Below are 15,546 nucleotides of genomic sequence, written 5' to 3'. Positions count from 1 at the left end.
ATTGTTGCCGGATTTGTCCCAAAGTGAGATCAGAGTCATGTCCCAGGCACAGACTTTCCATTAAATGTCCTCTAGAATACCCTTTTTTATTAAGAAGGAATGGTTATTTTAGACATATTTTATTTTCCATACAACCAGTATAATTGTGTTATAAAGCTCAAAACAGAGATGACAGAAAAACATGTTCTCAGATAACTAATATAGAGTTCCTTGATTAGGCTCTGAAACACAGATTCAGTGGCTGATAAACTAGTAAAGAAAAAGTCTGTAGAAAATAAGCCCAATGACTCAAAGAAAACAGAAAGTACTGCATTACCTACATTTGGAATAGTTTTACTAAGGACCTGGTTTTTTTTTTGGCTGTGAATAAAATAATGATATATAGTAGAACCAGTGGCTATGAAAAAATATTGCCCACATCATATACTTGAATGTAAAATTACATAAAACAACTTATTCGTTTAAGAGGCAGGTATTACCTTTGTACTGTTCTAAGTAGGGATGTTAAATTTTGATTAATCAACTAATTGAGTAGTTGATGGAATTTCCATCAATTACTCTATTAGTCGGTAAGGGGGGCACTCGCTATCCCGCTACGCCTCTGCCTTTGAAATGTACAGGAGCCACTCATGGCTCCTGTACATTCTGAAGGAAGAGGTGCAGTAGGGAACCCACTCAATGGGAGACCAAAGCAGTCCCTGCCCACCCGTGGCTCTTGTACATTTCAAAGGGAGAGGCGCAGCGGGGACCCCACAGGCAGCTTTTGTATATTTCAAAGGCAGAGGTGCAGCAGTTGTGACAGGCACGAGCAGGGAATGCTTCAGTCATTTCCCTGCTGCGCCTCTGCCTCCCTTGTCTTCCTCTTCCTCCTCCCCCTCCCACAGAGATGGTGCTGTGGGACTGACACAAGCAGGGACTGCTTCAATCCCTGCTTGCACCGTTTCCCCGCTGCACCTCTGTCTCCCTTGCTGGCCCCCGCCCCGCAGAGATGGTGCTGTGGGGAACCGGCTTTTAAGCCAGCTCCCACTTCCCCCCTTACTGCCTCTCTCTGATAGAGGCAGTGGTAGTAGAGGGTGGAGCAACTTATCGAGTCATTACTCGACTACCCGATAAGCATCTGTACTGCCTAATTAGTCCAAAAGACTATAAATTTGACACTTTAATATTACAGATTTATAGCAGCTGAAGGGCAGAAAAAATAATTTGGTAGAAGTAGTTTATTTCCATTTTTTTTGGAAAAAAATTATTAAAACCATTAAATGAATCAGAATTTGAACCTACTCTGTTTTTAAAATAGTTAGGATAGTTTCAGGAACAGAAAAAGCTAGTCTCTGAGAAACAAAGTTATTATTTATTTCCAGTTGATGTTAGAATAGGTAAAATTTCCTTATTATTGGCTCTGGAGAGGCAGCTAATATTTAGCAACTCTGGTTCTTTGTTTTCCTAATGATTATAAATCCAGTAATTTAAAAGGCTCTCATGTGGGCATTTGTTACCTGTTCCATACAGTGCCCAGTAATTAGAGCAAAGCAGCACATGGAACGGCCAAGATTTTTAGCAAGTGCAAATTAACAGCTGCCAAGCTGGCTTTATTTAAGAGGAATCTAACCTGAAGCATGTGGCCACACACACAGACAGACAGACACACACACACACACACACACACACACGCACAGACATCCCCAGGGTAAAACAAACTTGCAGTTGCCTTAAGTGGCAGCTTGAGAAAAACCACCAGAATTTGTAATATAGAAGATGTTGTATGTATTCTACTCACTCTTAGAAAGGAGACAGAGTGAACTGCTTGTTATTTAAACAACGCTCACACTAGCTGGAAATATAATCAACACCTTTTTAATTACAATTTGCAAAAAAAAAAAAAAAAAAAAAAAAAAAACTTTTTTAAAAACATGACCGAAAGAGAGAGAGAGACTCTTCTAAGCAAACAGTATTTAATTATAGGCTGTTTCCTGCATATACATACTACATGCAGTGAATTACTTGCAGTGCTAATTTGCTAAAGGGATCCTTTTTTATACAACATTATCACCTTTTTTTGATAGTATGCTCTCTATATAAACTACAGTCAAAATTGTTAGGTTAAAAGAATGGTTAGGTTACAAAGTCAAGCATTAAAGAGAGAGGAAATACCAGAGTTAAGGTTAAAACAAAAAAGGAGTCCTGTGGCACCTTAAAAACTAACAGATTTATTTGGGCATAAGCTTTTGTGGGCAAAAAACAACTTTGTCAGATACATGAGTTAAGATTGTCTGTATACCCCTTTGTGTATTTGCATTATGACAGTTTTTAATTACATAATCCACAAATTTCTTGCCTGGTTCAATGAATTAAATATTTATCTGTATCATTCAATATATGGTCACAGGCCTTATTTAATGCACTCTACTCAACAACTGTACTGAATAGAAAATTATTCATTTTCCCGTGGACAGTTCTATTGTGCTCTTTCCACAGTATCCTAGTCCTTCACAGACACTAATTAATTCACCTTCATGACACTTCTCTGAGATGAAATAGTATTAGTATTCCCATTTTACAGATGGGGAACTAAGGCACAGAAATATTAAGGCCAAAGTTGTCAAAAGCTGTCATGAATTGTTGGGTGCCTAATCTGAGCCTACCTGTGAACTGATTTTTCAGAATATTTGGCATTTTTATTGGCACTTTCGTGTTTATGGCACAAATCCAACTGACTTATGTTACAGTGGTGATTGATCAGCACTTCTACAAATCTGTCCTTAGGTATCTCACACTGGGTACCATGAAAGAAGGAACTCACAAGTCTGGGCAACTCTGAACATTTTAATTTAAGTGACCAGCACACAGCCACTCTGATGGTGGCAAGGATAGAATCCAGTTCTCCAGTATAGCATTCAACTTTCCTAATCATAAGACCATCTTTTCTCTTCCTGAAATTCTCTATCTCATTCACTGCACATCTTACAACTCTGGCCCATCACCTTCTTTTCCGACAAGCCTCCAGCTCTTAACAGCCCCTCTTGGAAATCTCAACCATATGAGGCATTATAATCTCTGCCATAATACATATATGTGCCAGAACTGAAACTGCTTTAAATTGTCAATGGAAATATGCAGATTTACACAAGCTAAGAATCTGGTCAATGCATATGTCTGAAACCCAAGTAACAGGCTCACCTACAAAGTAACAATATAATAATACAGCACCTATATATGAAAGAAAATCTCAGACAAGCACAAAATGATTACAGGAAAAGGGAAGAGTAGAAAATAAGAGAGAGTGTTAAATTCTAGGAGGAGTGATTCTAATTGCATTACAGAAGCAGCAATAAATGTGAATGTTGAATGACTGAAAATGAAAACTGACAAGAATTCTGAGGGGGCTGAGTGAATATATGGGGGCAGAGTGGAGACAGACAAAGATCTGCGATTCAGCTAACATTGATAATTAAGCATAAAGTGTAGGCAATACTGTGGAATCCTTGAAAACCACAGTTATTCAGACAGTTCCCTTAAAGAAGACTGTAAGGAACAAGAAGTGACTTACTGAAGGATTACTTATAGATCACATGTTAAAAAACAACAACGGGTATTATAAAAGGGGAATGCAAAAACATGAATACTCAGAAATAGTTAAGACTTACAGGAAATGGAGAAAGGCTGAAGAAAACCTCAGATGAGTAAATATTCAGAGGATAGCCCAAGTGAAATACAGGAACAACTACAACATGAAAAAGATTACCTCATGTAGAGGATAAAGAAATCAAGACTGCAATAAGCAGCAATATGTTTATAAAGGATAAATCTTGTCAGAAAAAAATGACTGCTTTTCCTGACAAAATTAGATCATAAATATGACATGTATACAGCAAGCATAGCATATCTGGACTGTAGAAAATACAGAAAATACACTTTTGGAAAACTATCTAAAAACTGTACCAGAAACAAAAGATAAAATACTTTTCTACCCAATCACACACTGTGAATTATAGGAGAATGAACTGTGACTGTGTTAAACTTTTGGGCTCTAACTCCCCTTTGTAAACCATGCTAGCAAGAACTAGAAGATATGTTGTTTGCATTAAGGTAGTCCTGTTTGAAACTGTACTATTACAAATTAGGTATCTTTGAGATCATGCTAATAGGATCTACATGTGCCAATACAACAAAATGCTTCTCTATGGCTTGCAGGTCACATCCTTGTAGTCCATGCCATGAAGACAAACTCAAAGACTAATGGCAATGTGTTGCTCTGGAGAAACCTCTTTAATTAAATACTGTTGCAGGGGTATTGTCAGTGGTGGGTCTGACCTTCTGGAAGACCACAGCTAACAATCAAGAAACGGAACTAAACTATGTGCTAATGAAATCCAAAGAGGAAATTAATCTGGGAGTAGAAGAATATAAACGAAATCATACAACTTGGCCCAAAGAATAGAAACACGGGCAGAAACCGAGTCAGATAATCGGGAAAACATAAGACCTGATTCTCTTCTCTCCTTACATCAGTTTTATTCCAGTGTCACTCCATTAATTTCAGCAGAGTTACTCCTGATTAATAACCAATGTGGAAACAGGCCCTTACTTGGTGAGATGGTGAAACCTAGATGACAATAATACTAAATGAGACCAAAATATAACAATGGACCAAACATTTGACATTAGCTTTCAATATACTGTGCCTGCAAATAAAAGCCAGTGAAGTTGTGTGCTATATACAGAGAAACATCACATTCTGGAGCAGGTTGGTAAATTCTCTTTCTATATTGCTGTAGTGAGACTGCACTTGAAATCCTATGGTTAGTTCTGGGCATTTCATAATGCATGCATTAATAAACTGCAGGGAGTTCACAGAAGAGCAATAGAAAAGAAAAAAGCAGGAAGGAGAGAAGGGAGAGTGAAAGTGTTTCTCTGAGCTAATTTCTTCACAATTATTTGTACAGATACAGGTGACAGAATATGTGAAGACACATACGAGAAACTGCAGGCTTTTCCTACCGTTTACACAGCAAGTGTTAGATGATCATAATAACATTTCACATATGGAGATTTTTTTTACTCCAAAGAAATCAAAAGTGTTTCACAAATTTTTCTATAAACAGAATTTTTTTTATACATAGAAATCCAGCCACTTCTGGCACCGCATGTAACAACATGCTTCTTGTGTGTGTACACATATGTGTGTGTGCGCGCGTAGGTGAACAAACAGAGGGGCTATCAGAACATCAAGAAGATACTGGAAATAGAAAAGGATATACCCAATAGCCTCATTAGTACCCTGGAAAAGCCCACTGCACACCAAGTAAGAATACAGCAGATGTTATAAGGCCAAATGTAAGTCTCATACTATACATATTAATCAGAGGTTATGGCAAGGTTTAATGTTTTGCCACATCTTCATAATCTTTGAATAATCTATCCACCACTCTACCAACAATTAGAAGAAAAAGGGGAAGCAGAAAGCCCCTCATCCGCTATCGTCCCAAAGAGAGTGGTTCTGTCTGTCTGTTACATCTGATGACAAAGCAGTTTTCCAAGCTCTCTCTTTATCGGTCATTGTGGCACCCACCTTGTCAGAGCTGAGCCAGTGAAAGGGAACACCAACCTCCACAACATTTGTCTATATTTGGAAACTTACTTCCTGATGTTTCTACAGCTCAGCTGATTTTCATCTTTCCAGTCCAACCCACGAGAATATTTACTGCCTTAATGTCCTGTTTAGAGCATATACAAGAACACATTTCTTTTCAATGTGCAAATTTAATTTTGAATAGCCAGAGATTGATATCACTGTCTAACACTATAAACGCCACTCTAATTGTGCATGAGAACAAATTTGTTTTTCTGACCACTCATCTTTGACAGACTCATTATTTTGTCATAAAGCAATTTCAAACATGATATTTTTGGCAGTTATATAAGGTGCAGGAAGCATTCTGGTGTGTTCAAGGAATAGCTTTGCTTTAGTGGGAGAAAGAAGCATTGGCATCCTGAGTTTCTCACAAATTCTATTTACATATACAACTGACATTAAAATGCTGTAAATATCACTGAGGTAATTGCTAACAGCATGCAGATTCTCTTGCATGTAAGTGCCAACCAGCAGACTGGAGGTCACATGAGGGGATCATTCATGTTGGAGGGAGGGAGGGGGGAGGAAGGAGGGAGAGAGAGAGGCTCTTTGATACATTTTTAATGACAAGCCATATGTTCTTCATTTTGGAATCCTTCTATGTCACTGCCAAAGTTTAACAAATCAACTTAAAAACAACTTGCTATGCAAAATGAAACATGCATAAAATGGGTCGGCATCAGCCAGTTCTTCACCACATAGATTCTGTCAGCCAACCATGAACTTGAACAGGATTCTGTATAGAAACATATTGCTCTAACTCCACCCACGACAGGGACACTCTTTAACCCAGCTTCCACACAATTATTTTATGTAATGGAGACAGGACATAAACTGCATGCTGTTATGTGGAAGCTTTGGAGACACTGTTTACATTATGGAATGTTACTAAAAAGACTGGCTGTTAGCAGCCCTAGGAGCCCTAGTGTAGGCAACTCTCCAGATCCACCAGCCATATGCAACACCCTGTAGGTTACATTTGCTTTTAAAAGGGTGAACCAACTATAAGCAGGGGCTAAACTACTGCTTGCTATCAGCCAGCTAAAAGGAGAGAGCTGCCCTGGAGGTGGGTGTGCTAACTCAAATTGTTTAGCTCTGCAAGATACTTAACTGTTAACTGTTGGTATGGAAATACAACTCATGACTGGATGGAGAAGGAATCTGAGGTGTGGGTATGTAAATCCAATTCAGCCAGGGCTGATGGAGGATTAGTGTTGGAATGGAATGTGATGTATTGTAACTAATTTGGGCTGTTGCGGGGGTCACAAATCATGCGACCTCTAAATGTGGGAACTGTAAAATATGACACCAGTGCTTGCAGGGGAGACACCATCATTGTAAAAGGTCTCAGATGAACAAGCCTCCCCGTTCCAGAGTTGGGTGTTTGGAGCGTGAGGGGAAGGGCTTGAGCCAGCCTGCATCATGACTGCTAGGTGTGAGCTGTAAGACTGGTACAATCTGCCTCTTTCCCCCCTGTTTTAAGAACAGACTTAAAGCAGACTCCATCAGGAGTCCTTTTATTATTCCAGTGGAAGCTGGAATCTTTTGACAGCCTAGGTGATGGCTAAAGAGTTGAAATCACTAAGAGCTGAAGTCACTGGTTTGGCCTTGAACCAGTCCCATTGCAGCCAGCGGGAACAACTGGCGGGAGGCCAGTAGGAGCAGTGGCCAGCGGAGCAGCTGGCAGGAACGACCAGTGGGCAGCAGAGGCAGCACACAGGTGGCATCACATCAGGCTCTATGAAGTAAGTCATCAGGTTGATGTGTCTGGGTCTGCACTGACCGGACAGAGCTGTAAGTGGGGTGTTTGAAGTAGGGTATGGGGAAAGTTTGGGTAAGTGAATGGAACCCTTACCTTGTTGGACTAGTGAACCTGAGAGGCCAAGGACATTGCTCAATCCATTTGAGCTGTGATGGTTACTCGTGGGGGAGTTATGAACTCTGTTCATGGTATTTTTCAAGTTAATGCCATGTCACTTCTCTCTCTTTCATTAAAAGTTTATTTTTTACACTCAGACTCTGTGCTTGTGAGTGGGGAAGCATTGCCTCTCAAAGGCGCCCAGGGGTGTGTGAATTTCCCGGGCTACTGGGTGGGGGCTCGAGGCAGTTCTGTGTGAGATGGACCCCTAGATATTGAACCTGGCCCTGGTTGCTGCTGGCCCTACCCGGCAGAAGGGTTACATTACTGTCTACATTATAGAATGTTACTGAAAAGACTGGTTATTAGCAGCCCTGGGAGCCCTAGTGTAGGCAACTCTGCAGATCCACCAGCCATATGCAACACTCTGTTGGTTACACTTGCTTTGAAAATGGTGAACCAACCAACACCATACTGAAGATAACTGCCAGAGTCTGAGAGCCATTCATATGAATGCTGACAAGGTTGCAAACAATGGGGTAATTTCATCTGTGTTAGCTACACTGGACTTTCTGTTTTTATCTAAAAGTTATTTACAAATATTTGCAGATAGACGCAGAAGTTAGCAAATGCTGCGGTCACTAAAGAGGTTTGATCTCAGACCACAAACGGTATAGAAGAACAGGAAAGGCTGTTAATTTGCATTGCTTCTCATTAAGGCTGTAAAATGCTGTTTAATTGGTTAACCAGTTAAATGTAATTTTTAATCGGTTAACCCATTAAAGGGGGGTAGGCGGGCTGGAGCAGTCCCCCCTGCCATGGACAGGGGCTGCTTTGGCTGGGCTGATAGGAGCTGCTTCATCTTGGCTGGAGCACCCTGTACCTGTGGTGAGCCCCATGGGGCTGGAGCAGCCCTGTGCCTGTGGCAGCAGCGAATTGTTCCATCCTCCATCCCCAAACTGGTTAATTGGAACCTTACTGGGTAAGGCTTACCGTTAACCATTCACATCCCTACTGCTCAGGCCTCCATTCAGCAGTCAAGATGAGGGATGCACACATGGATAAAAGGACACTGCTAGTGAGAATATTTTGGTTTCAGATCACAGGAACCATCTCTTAAAAATTGACTAGAGAGGGAAACAGCAAAACCAGCTATACATAGAGCACATCAAATGCACAAGACACACAACCCAAAGAACCCCAGAAAATTGTTCTTCCTCTTAAACTCTCTACCAAGTAAAACAGTTTTAGACAGTGGTTCATATAGGCATAGAAACTTCATAAACCTACTGACTAATATTATGCATTAAACTAGGGGTGTTAAAATGCATGTAAATGGCTGTGTAACTGGTGAAAATTTCAGCAGTTATACAGTAACATGTGGGGCAGCAGACAGCTCCCGGGGAGCCAGTGTGCACGAGCGCTGCCTTAAAAGCCAGTGTACATCAGTTCCGGCCTGCCACCTTCCTGTGGCCTTTTTACAAAGCATCCCTATTAATGGGCTAATTGGCTCACTGAGTCACTAACCCCAGTCTGTTCTGGTAATCAGGTATACCTCTGTCCACTTTGGCTTTCTCCAGAGGCACCTAATTAGTACTAATAATGACTAGAGTCCCTGTTCAAGTCCTTGCCCTCAACACTCAGTCGCAACTGTGACCAGTCATTTCTGACCAAAGTACAGATAGCCTTTGGAGAGGAACAAGGTAAGAGAGTGGGAACACAGAGATAAAAGACAGCAAGATCATTTCTACAATCTACGCTGCCACTGCTCACTGCAGGACCAGTAAGTCTGAGGACATTATGAGATAAAAGGTTCAAAATAATTAAAGACAATTGGCAATCAGCAAATGACACTGGATGTCTGCTATAAGGACAAAATACAGGACTATGTAGCACTTCCATTATTTGATCTGAGGAAGTGGGTCTGGCCCACGAAAGCTCATCATCTAATAAACCATCTTGTTAGTCTTTAAAGTGCTACATAGTCCTGTATTTTGTTTCAGCTACACCAGACTAACACGGCTACATCTCTATCACTATTCTGCTATAAGGACAGGTCTAGTGAATTACTTTACTCCAAATCATTTGAGTTAAAAAGCCACTTTGGACTATTCACTATTTCCAGAGCCATAGGAATGTCTTAAGAGGCAAATTCAGACTTGGTGTAAAAGAATGCAACTTCTATTAAACCAATGGTGTCGGATTCTTCTTCAGCAGTTCTAAACTTGACCTTCATGATCCTACAACCAATTGTTAAAAAACGGATATGGTTGAAGATGTGTAATAAATTCAGGCTATTTCTATAAATAAACTTGGAAAGCTGTGTCTTCTATTTTATATTTATATATAATATCTCATTTTTTCACTGATCTTTTTCCCCCATGTCCCCTTGACTGAGTGTACTTAAGGTATTGGAATCTCTTCCCTTAAAAGTGAAATATTTGGTAAAAAGTGTCTGCATCCACTACTAAAGATAAACAAAAATTGTTTCACTAATAATAAATATAACTTTATATATAGATACACATTATTCTTTCATTCGCAAAGCAAGGACTAATGTTGGATCAGCTTTTTAAGCTTCTTAAATCTGTAAGTAGCTTTGTGGCTGGAAAAGAAGTTTAACCTGTGCTCAGTAATCCTACTGCACCTTAGTACCTTAGAATCCAGTGATTTACAGAAGCCTCTTCAACCTCATTCTTTACTACTTAGTTTTATTGCTAAATTTGGGTGGAAATTGAATTAGATTCCCACTGGCAGTATGGAAAATTAGGGAAAATAGCTTTTTCCTGATTCCTCCACTGTAGAGTTTAATATATCTAGTAGGGAATGTATAATCCAGGCAAAGGAGTATACTTATATTCCTTTCTGTGTGGTGGCCTATTTTTAAATAGTTTGGAGAGCTTGAAATTTTACAAATAAAATCTGAAAGGGCAAGCATGATCCACTTTACTTCATGAGTAAAATTACTCCTGGGTTTCCTATAGCTAAAAAGGTGACTCTGAAATAAAACTTAATGGGGACTGTGCTGCTGCCCCTGATTCAGATCCAACCACTACAGTAAGAAGGCTGTACAACACCTAATTTAAACACACCTAAATCTCCGTGACACTGGTAACACTGATGAGCACTCACATGAGTTTTGCTTACAGGAAGGGCGTTTGATGCTTACCAATATGAATAAGGGCTCAGTCACAGCTCGGGACAACTGCACCTCTGCTTCCGCTTAGCAGTTTAGTGAAGGCGGATCTCTCAGGCTTCTAGCTGTCACCTTTCTGAGGTGGAGACCTGTGGCTTCCTCCTTCCTTCCCCCCCTCACTTCCCCAGCATGATATTTCCAGGTTGAACAGTTCCCTGCCTTGCCTTCGCTATTTTATTTCCAACACAAGACAGTCTGCCTGAGCAGAGCTCTTCATGGATCAGAGGTCCTATCTGCTTGCTAGGTCAGAACAGGAATCCTGAGTCAGCTTAAGATCAGGTTATTTATTCAAAAGTCCTTTCTTTGTCTCTGTCCACACTGGCTCTTTAACTGTCCTCATGTAACAGCTGATCAGCTGACAGAAGGTCCTTCCCATCAGGGCAAATCTTCCAAGACTGAGTTCCTAAGTAGAGGTTTACCCTTCCCTCTTCCCCTGTATGTCCTATGAATTCCACTTTACACATATTGTTGCAAAAGATTAATCGTATCTGCTGTGTTGTTCAACATAGTCCTTTGTAATTCAGATTATCTACTAGATTCTATTAATCCTTCTCCCCCATAAAGAAGTTCCATACAATCCCACAACAGTGCACAATCACATGTATTTTCAATATAATGGGCTGCAAAGGTATTAACAGTAATTCAATATGGTTTAATTTAATTTAATAAGTTTTCCTCAGTATATTGCAGGATACTGTCATATCTATCACAGGCCGAACAATCATACTTCCTATATCTATATCTGTGATGTTTGGTGTATTCAAGCTATTTTAGCCTTCTTCAATCAAATGATACCTGCTAATTTTTCTTTGACACTGCTCCATATGACAGATAGGAATATTCCTCGTGTAACTGAGTACTAGAGAGATTCCCTCCTGTCCGGTGTACCCTTAAAGTGGGTAGATACAATGTTCTGATCTCAAATAGCAGCCAATGAGTCTCCTTCTATATACTGTAACAGTGAGAGACAATTTATCTCAGGCCCAAGCAATAAAAGTGTTTACTGGAAGATAGAGCCTGGAGAGAGAGAGAAAGAAACCGGGGTGTGTGTGTGTGTGTGTGTGTGTGTGTGATTCATCAATTTAGCTCAGCAAACAAGTAAACAGCAAAACTGTCAAGAAGAAACATTTCTGCTTCTGGGGTTCACAAGCAGAAGTCAGGTGCTGCTTCTCACCTCTTCATTATGACTAGCTTCTGGAATGTAGGACCATCAGTCTCTATCCCCTTCTCCAGGCTGCGTCCTTTCCAGATTCTTTATCAGTGGCTGCCAGAACGGGTCATATTCCGACACAAAGAACAAAGATCTTCTTCAAGCATGTCAGCTGGCGTGAGCTATCAGACTGACAATAAGGAAGAGCACAATCCATGTATACAGTAGCCACTGAAACAGCTGATGCCCACTCATTCCCGTTACCCGGGTATGCTTTCCCTAATATTCTTTGTTGTAAACTGCTTCGTATTTTTAGGTTTTAGCTAGGACCTCTAAGTGAAAGCATCCAAATGCCAAAGGCCATTCTCATGGTATTGCTGACTCAGCTGAAAACAGGAACTACCTGCATCTTGAAAGAAAATTCGTTACAGCAGATCCCAAAGGTTACAATAAGCTTTGGCTAAATAAGCATCCTGAACTTACGGCGGGCAAATTCAAAATTCAGGGAGGCACTGCATGGGACTTGTCTCCATTTTGAATGATCCTGGGCAAGCGTTTCCCAAGTGTCAACATCAAGTGTTGCACTTCTTTAAGTTATCCTTTAGAGGGTCCTTATAATGCTTCTGTTGCCCTCCCACATAATGGTAACCTTCTTTCAGCTGAGAAAAGAGGACCTGTTTTGGGAGGTAATGGTCTGGCATCTGAACAATGTGTCCTATCCAGCAAAGTTGCTGATAGATGATCATTGTCTCGATACTCATAATCTTTGCTTCTTCCAGAACATTGATGTTAATGCACCTGTCTTTCCATTTGATCTTCAAAGTCTTGCAGAGGCAGCATTGGTGATATCTCTGAAGGACTTTCCAGTGATGTCTATAGGTTGCCCAGGTTTCAGACCCATACAATAGTGTTGGAAGAATGACAGTTTGATAGACAATATTTTTGGTGTTTGTTCAAATATAATGATCTTCAAAAACCCTGTGCCAAAAATGAGCAAAGGCTGCACTGGTACAGCTCAGATGATGCTGGAGTTCTACATCAATATCTGCCTTGGATGAAAGATAACTTCCAAGGTAGAGAAAATGATCGACATTCTCCAGGGCCACTCCATTGATTTTAATAAATGGAGTGTATGGAGTATTTTGGTCTTCTTGATGTTGTGGGTGAGATCAAGACGTGCTTAAGCATCAGCAAACACATTCAGGATAGTTTGAAGATCTTTCTCAGAATGGACTGCACTGTCATCAGCATACTGAAGTACCATGACAGATGTGGTGGAAATCTTAACCTTAGCTTTCAGCCTGCTATGCCTAAACAGCTTTCCATCCATTCTGTAGATGATTTCAACGCCAGCTGGGAGTTTTCCAGCAAGTAGGCAGAAAATGACAGCAGTAAAGACAGCGAACATGGCTGGGGAGATGATACAGCCCCGTTTGACTCCTGTTTGTACTTTGAAAGGTTCACTCTGGGAGCCAGTGCTACTCAGAACAGGCACTTTCATGTTGTCATGAAGCAACTTGAGGACATTTATCAGGACATCCAATCTTTTAAAGTTCAGTCCAAAGGGCATGGTGATTCACTGAGTCAAAGGCTTTGGTTAGATCACTTTTCCTGACACTTTTCTTGCAGCTGCCGTGCAATGAAGATCATATCTGCAGTTCTGTGACATGGTCAGAAACCACTCTGTGACTTCTGTAAAATTTCTTCTGACTGGGGGAGAAGACAGGTTGCAAGAACCCGTGCCAGAACTTCGCCTACAACAGTGAGGGAAATACCACCATAGTTTTCACAATCTGCTTTATCCCCTTTCTTAAAGATGGTAACAATCAAGGCATCCATCCCTCATTTCACTAGGTCTCTCTCCCTTTATTCAGATTTTAAGGTTAAGCAGGCTAAGCTGCCGTCTTAAAAGATTTCAGCAGAGATCCCATCTAGACCTGCTGCCTTGTTCTTCATCTGCTTGATTGCATTGTATACTTCATGGAAATGGGGAGTTGTCTCAGAGCTCATCCCTAGAAGGACGTTGGGGGATTTGCTCAAGAACGTCATCTGTAACCATGGAGTTATGATTAAGAAGATCTTAAAAATGTTCTTTCCAGTGAAAATTAATGGCTTCATTGTCCTTCAAAAGTGTGGTTCCATCCTTAGAATGAAGGGATTTCATGCCATGGCAAGCTGGCCCATAACAAGCCTTAATGGTACTAAAGAAACCACATGTATTATGGTTATCCATGAAATGTTGGAGTTCTTGCGCTCTCTCAGTCCACCATTTATTCTTGAGTTCTCTGGTTTTATGTTGGATTTCCGTCTTTGTCTTAGCAAGGGCTTCTCTCTTTATAGTGCAGCTTATATAATTCTGTCAAGCACAAAATGCCATTCTCCTCTTTTTGATGAGTTTCCTCACTGGTATTAATAATTATTGATTTCAGCTGGTTCAAATGTTCTTCAATTTCCTCTGAAAACTCTGATGGAAGCTTTTATTTTAATACTGTTAAAAGTGGTCATGCTTAATGAGGCCCTTCAGATCTTGAACCTTCAGCTGGTGCCTTATCTGCTTCTTTTGTAGCTTCCATTTGGGGGTGATCTTAATTTTCATTAAGACTGAATGAGGCGATGATCAGTCCAAGAGTCATCAGCAGTCGTCATTGCTCTTGTGAGAAGTACGTCACTGAGATCTCAAGCATAAGCTATGACATAGTTGAGAAGATGCCAGTGTTTTGAACGTGGGTGTCTCCACGATGTTTTGAACTTGTCCTTTTGTCAAAAAAGGGCGTTCATGATGATAAGTTCACGTTCAGCATACTTAGTCAGGAGCAGAATTCCATTTGAGTTGCTTTTGCCAACTCCTTCTTTCCCAATTATTCCTTTCCACAGGTCTGAGTCTCATCTAACATATGCATTGAAATCCCCCAGAAGAATTATCTTATCTTTTTTAGGGGTCTACAATAAAATGCTTTCCAGCTGAGAGTAGAAATCTTCCTTTACATCCTCATTCACTTCCACTGATGGCGCATAGGTGCTCACAATATTTACTCATAGTGTCATAAGCCGCTCACTGAGGCATACTGGCAGCTCAGAGAGACACATTATGAACTTGTTCTTTACAGCAAAGCCTACTCCATACAATCGAGGTTCATCTAAACACGTTTCCCTTCCAGAAGTACGTGTGTCCTTTTTCTTCTCCCTCACTTGTCCTTCATCAGCTCTTCTAGTTTCAGACAAGGCAGCAATATCGATGTTAAATCGATTCAATTCACAAGCAATGAAAACTATTTGTCGCTCTGGTCAGTCACTGTCTGAGTTGTCCATCAGGGTACATACATTCCAGGTTCCAACGTTTTCCTATTCAGCCAAAAGGAAAAAAGGCAAAACTATTTTTAGGGTACTTTATCTAGCCCCATCCCCATGTGGGGTAAGCAGAGGACTATTCAGCCATGGATGCAGCTGCTAAGATGCTCAACCTGCCTCAGTCCTCAAGCAAGATGACTGAATCATACACCCACTGGCTGTGTGTTGGTCTGAGACTAGGAACTTCCAGATCTCACTGTCCTGTTCCCGTCACCACTCGCTGATCGCCACTGGACTTATACACCCATAGTGCACAGATGTAAAGGCACAAAATAGTAGAGCTTTAGCCAATGCAAATCAGAAGCGAAAGAAAAGTAATGAATGAATGAAGTAATTAATTAATAAAATGGCACACATTTTGT

General features: G+C 40.6%; 1 protein-coding gene across 10 annotated transcripts in view; it reads right to left on the bottom strand.

Moving 5' to 3' along the window:
• NTNG1 (netrin G1) overlaps positions 1-15,546 on the bottom strand; it is a 254,309-nt gene that overhangs the window by 86,842 nt on the left and 151,921 nt on the right. The window lies entirely within an intron of this gene.

The sequence above is a fragment of the Pelodiscus sinensis genome, chromosome 9 (genome assembly GCF_049634645.1).
Source record: "Pelodiscus sinensis isolate JC-2024 chromosome 9, ASM4963464v1, whole genome shotgun sequence".
Classification (NCBI taxonomy): domain Eukaryota; kingdom Metazoa; phylum Chordata; order Testudines; family Trionychidae; genus Pelodiscus; species Pelodiscus sinensis.
The sequence above is the reverse complement of the archived record's forward strand: the minus strand, read 5'-3'. Positions and strand labels throughout refer to the sequence as shown.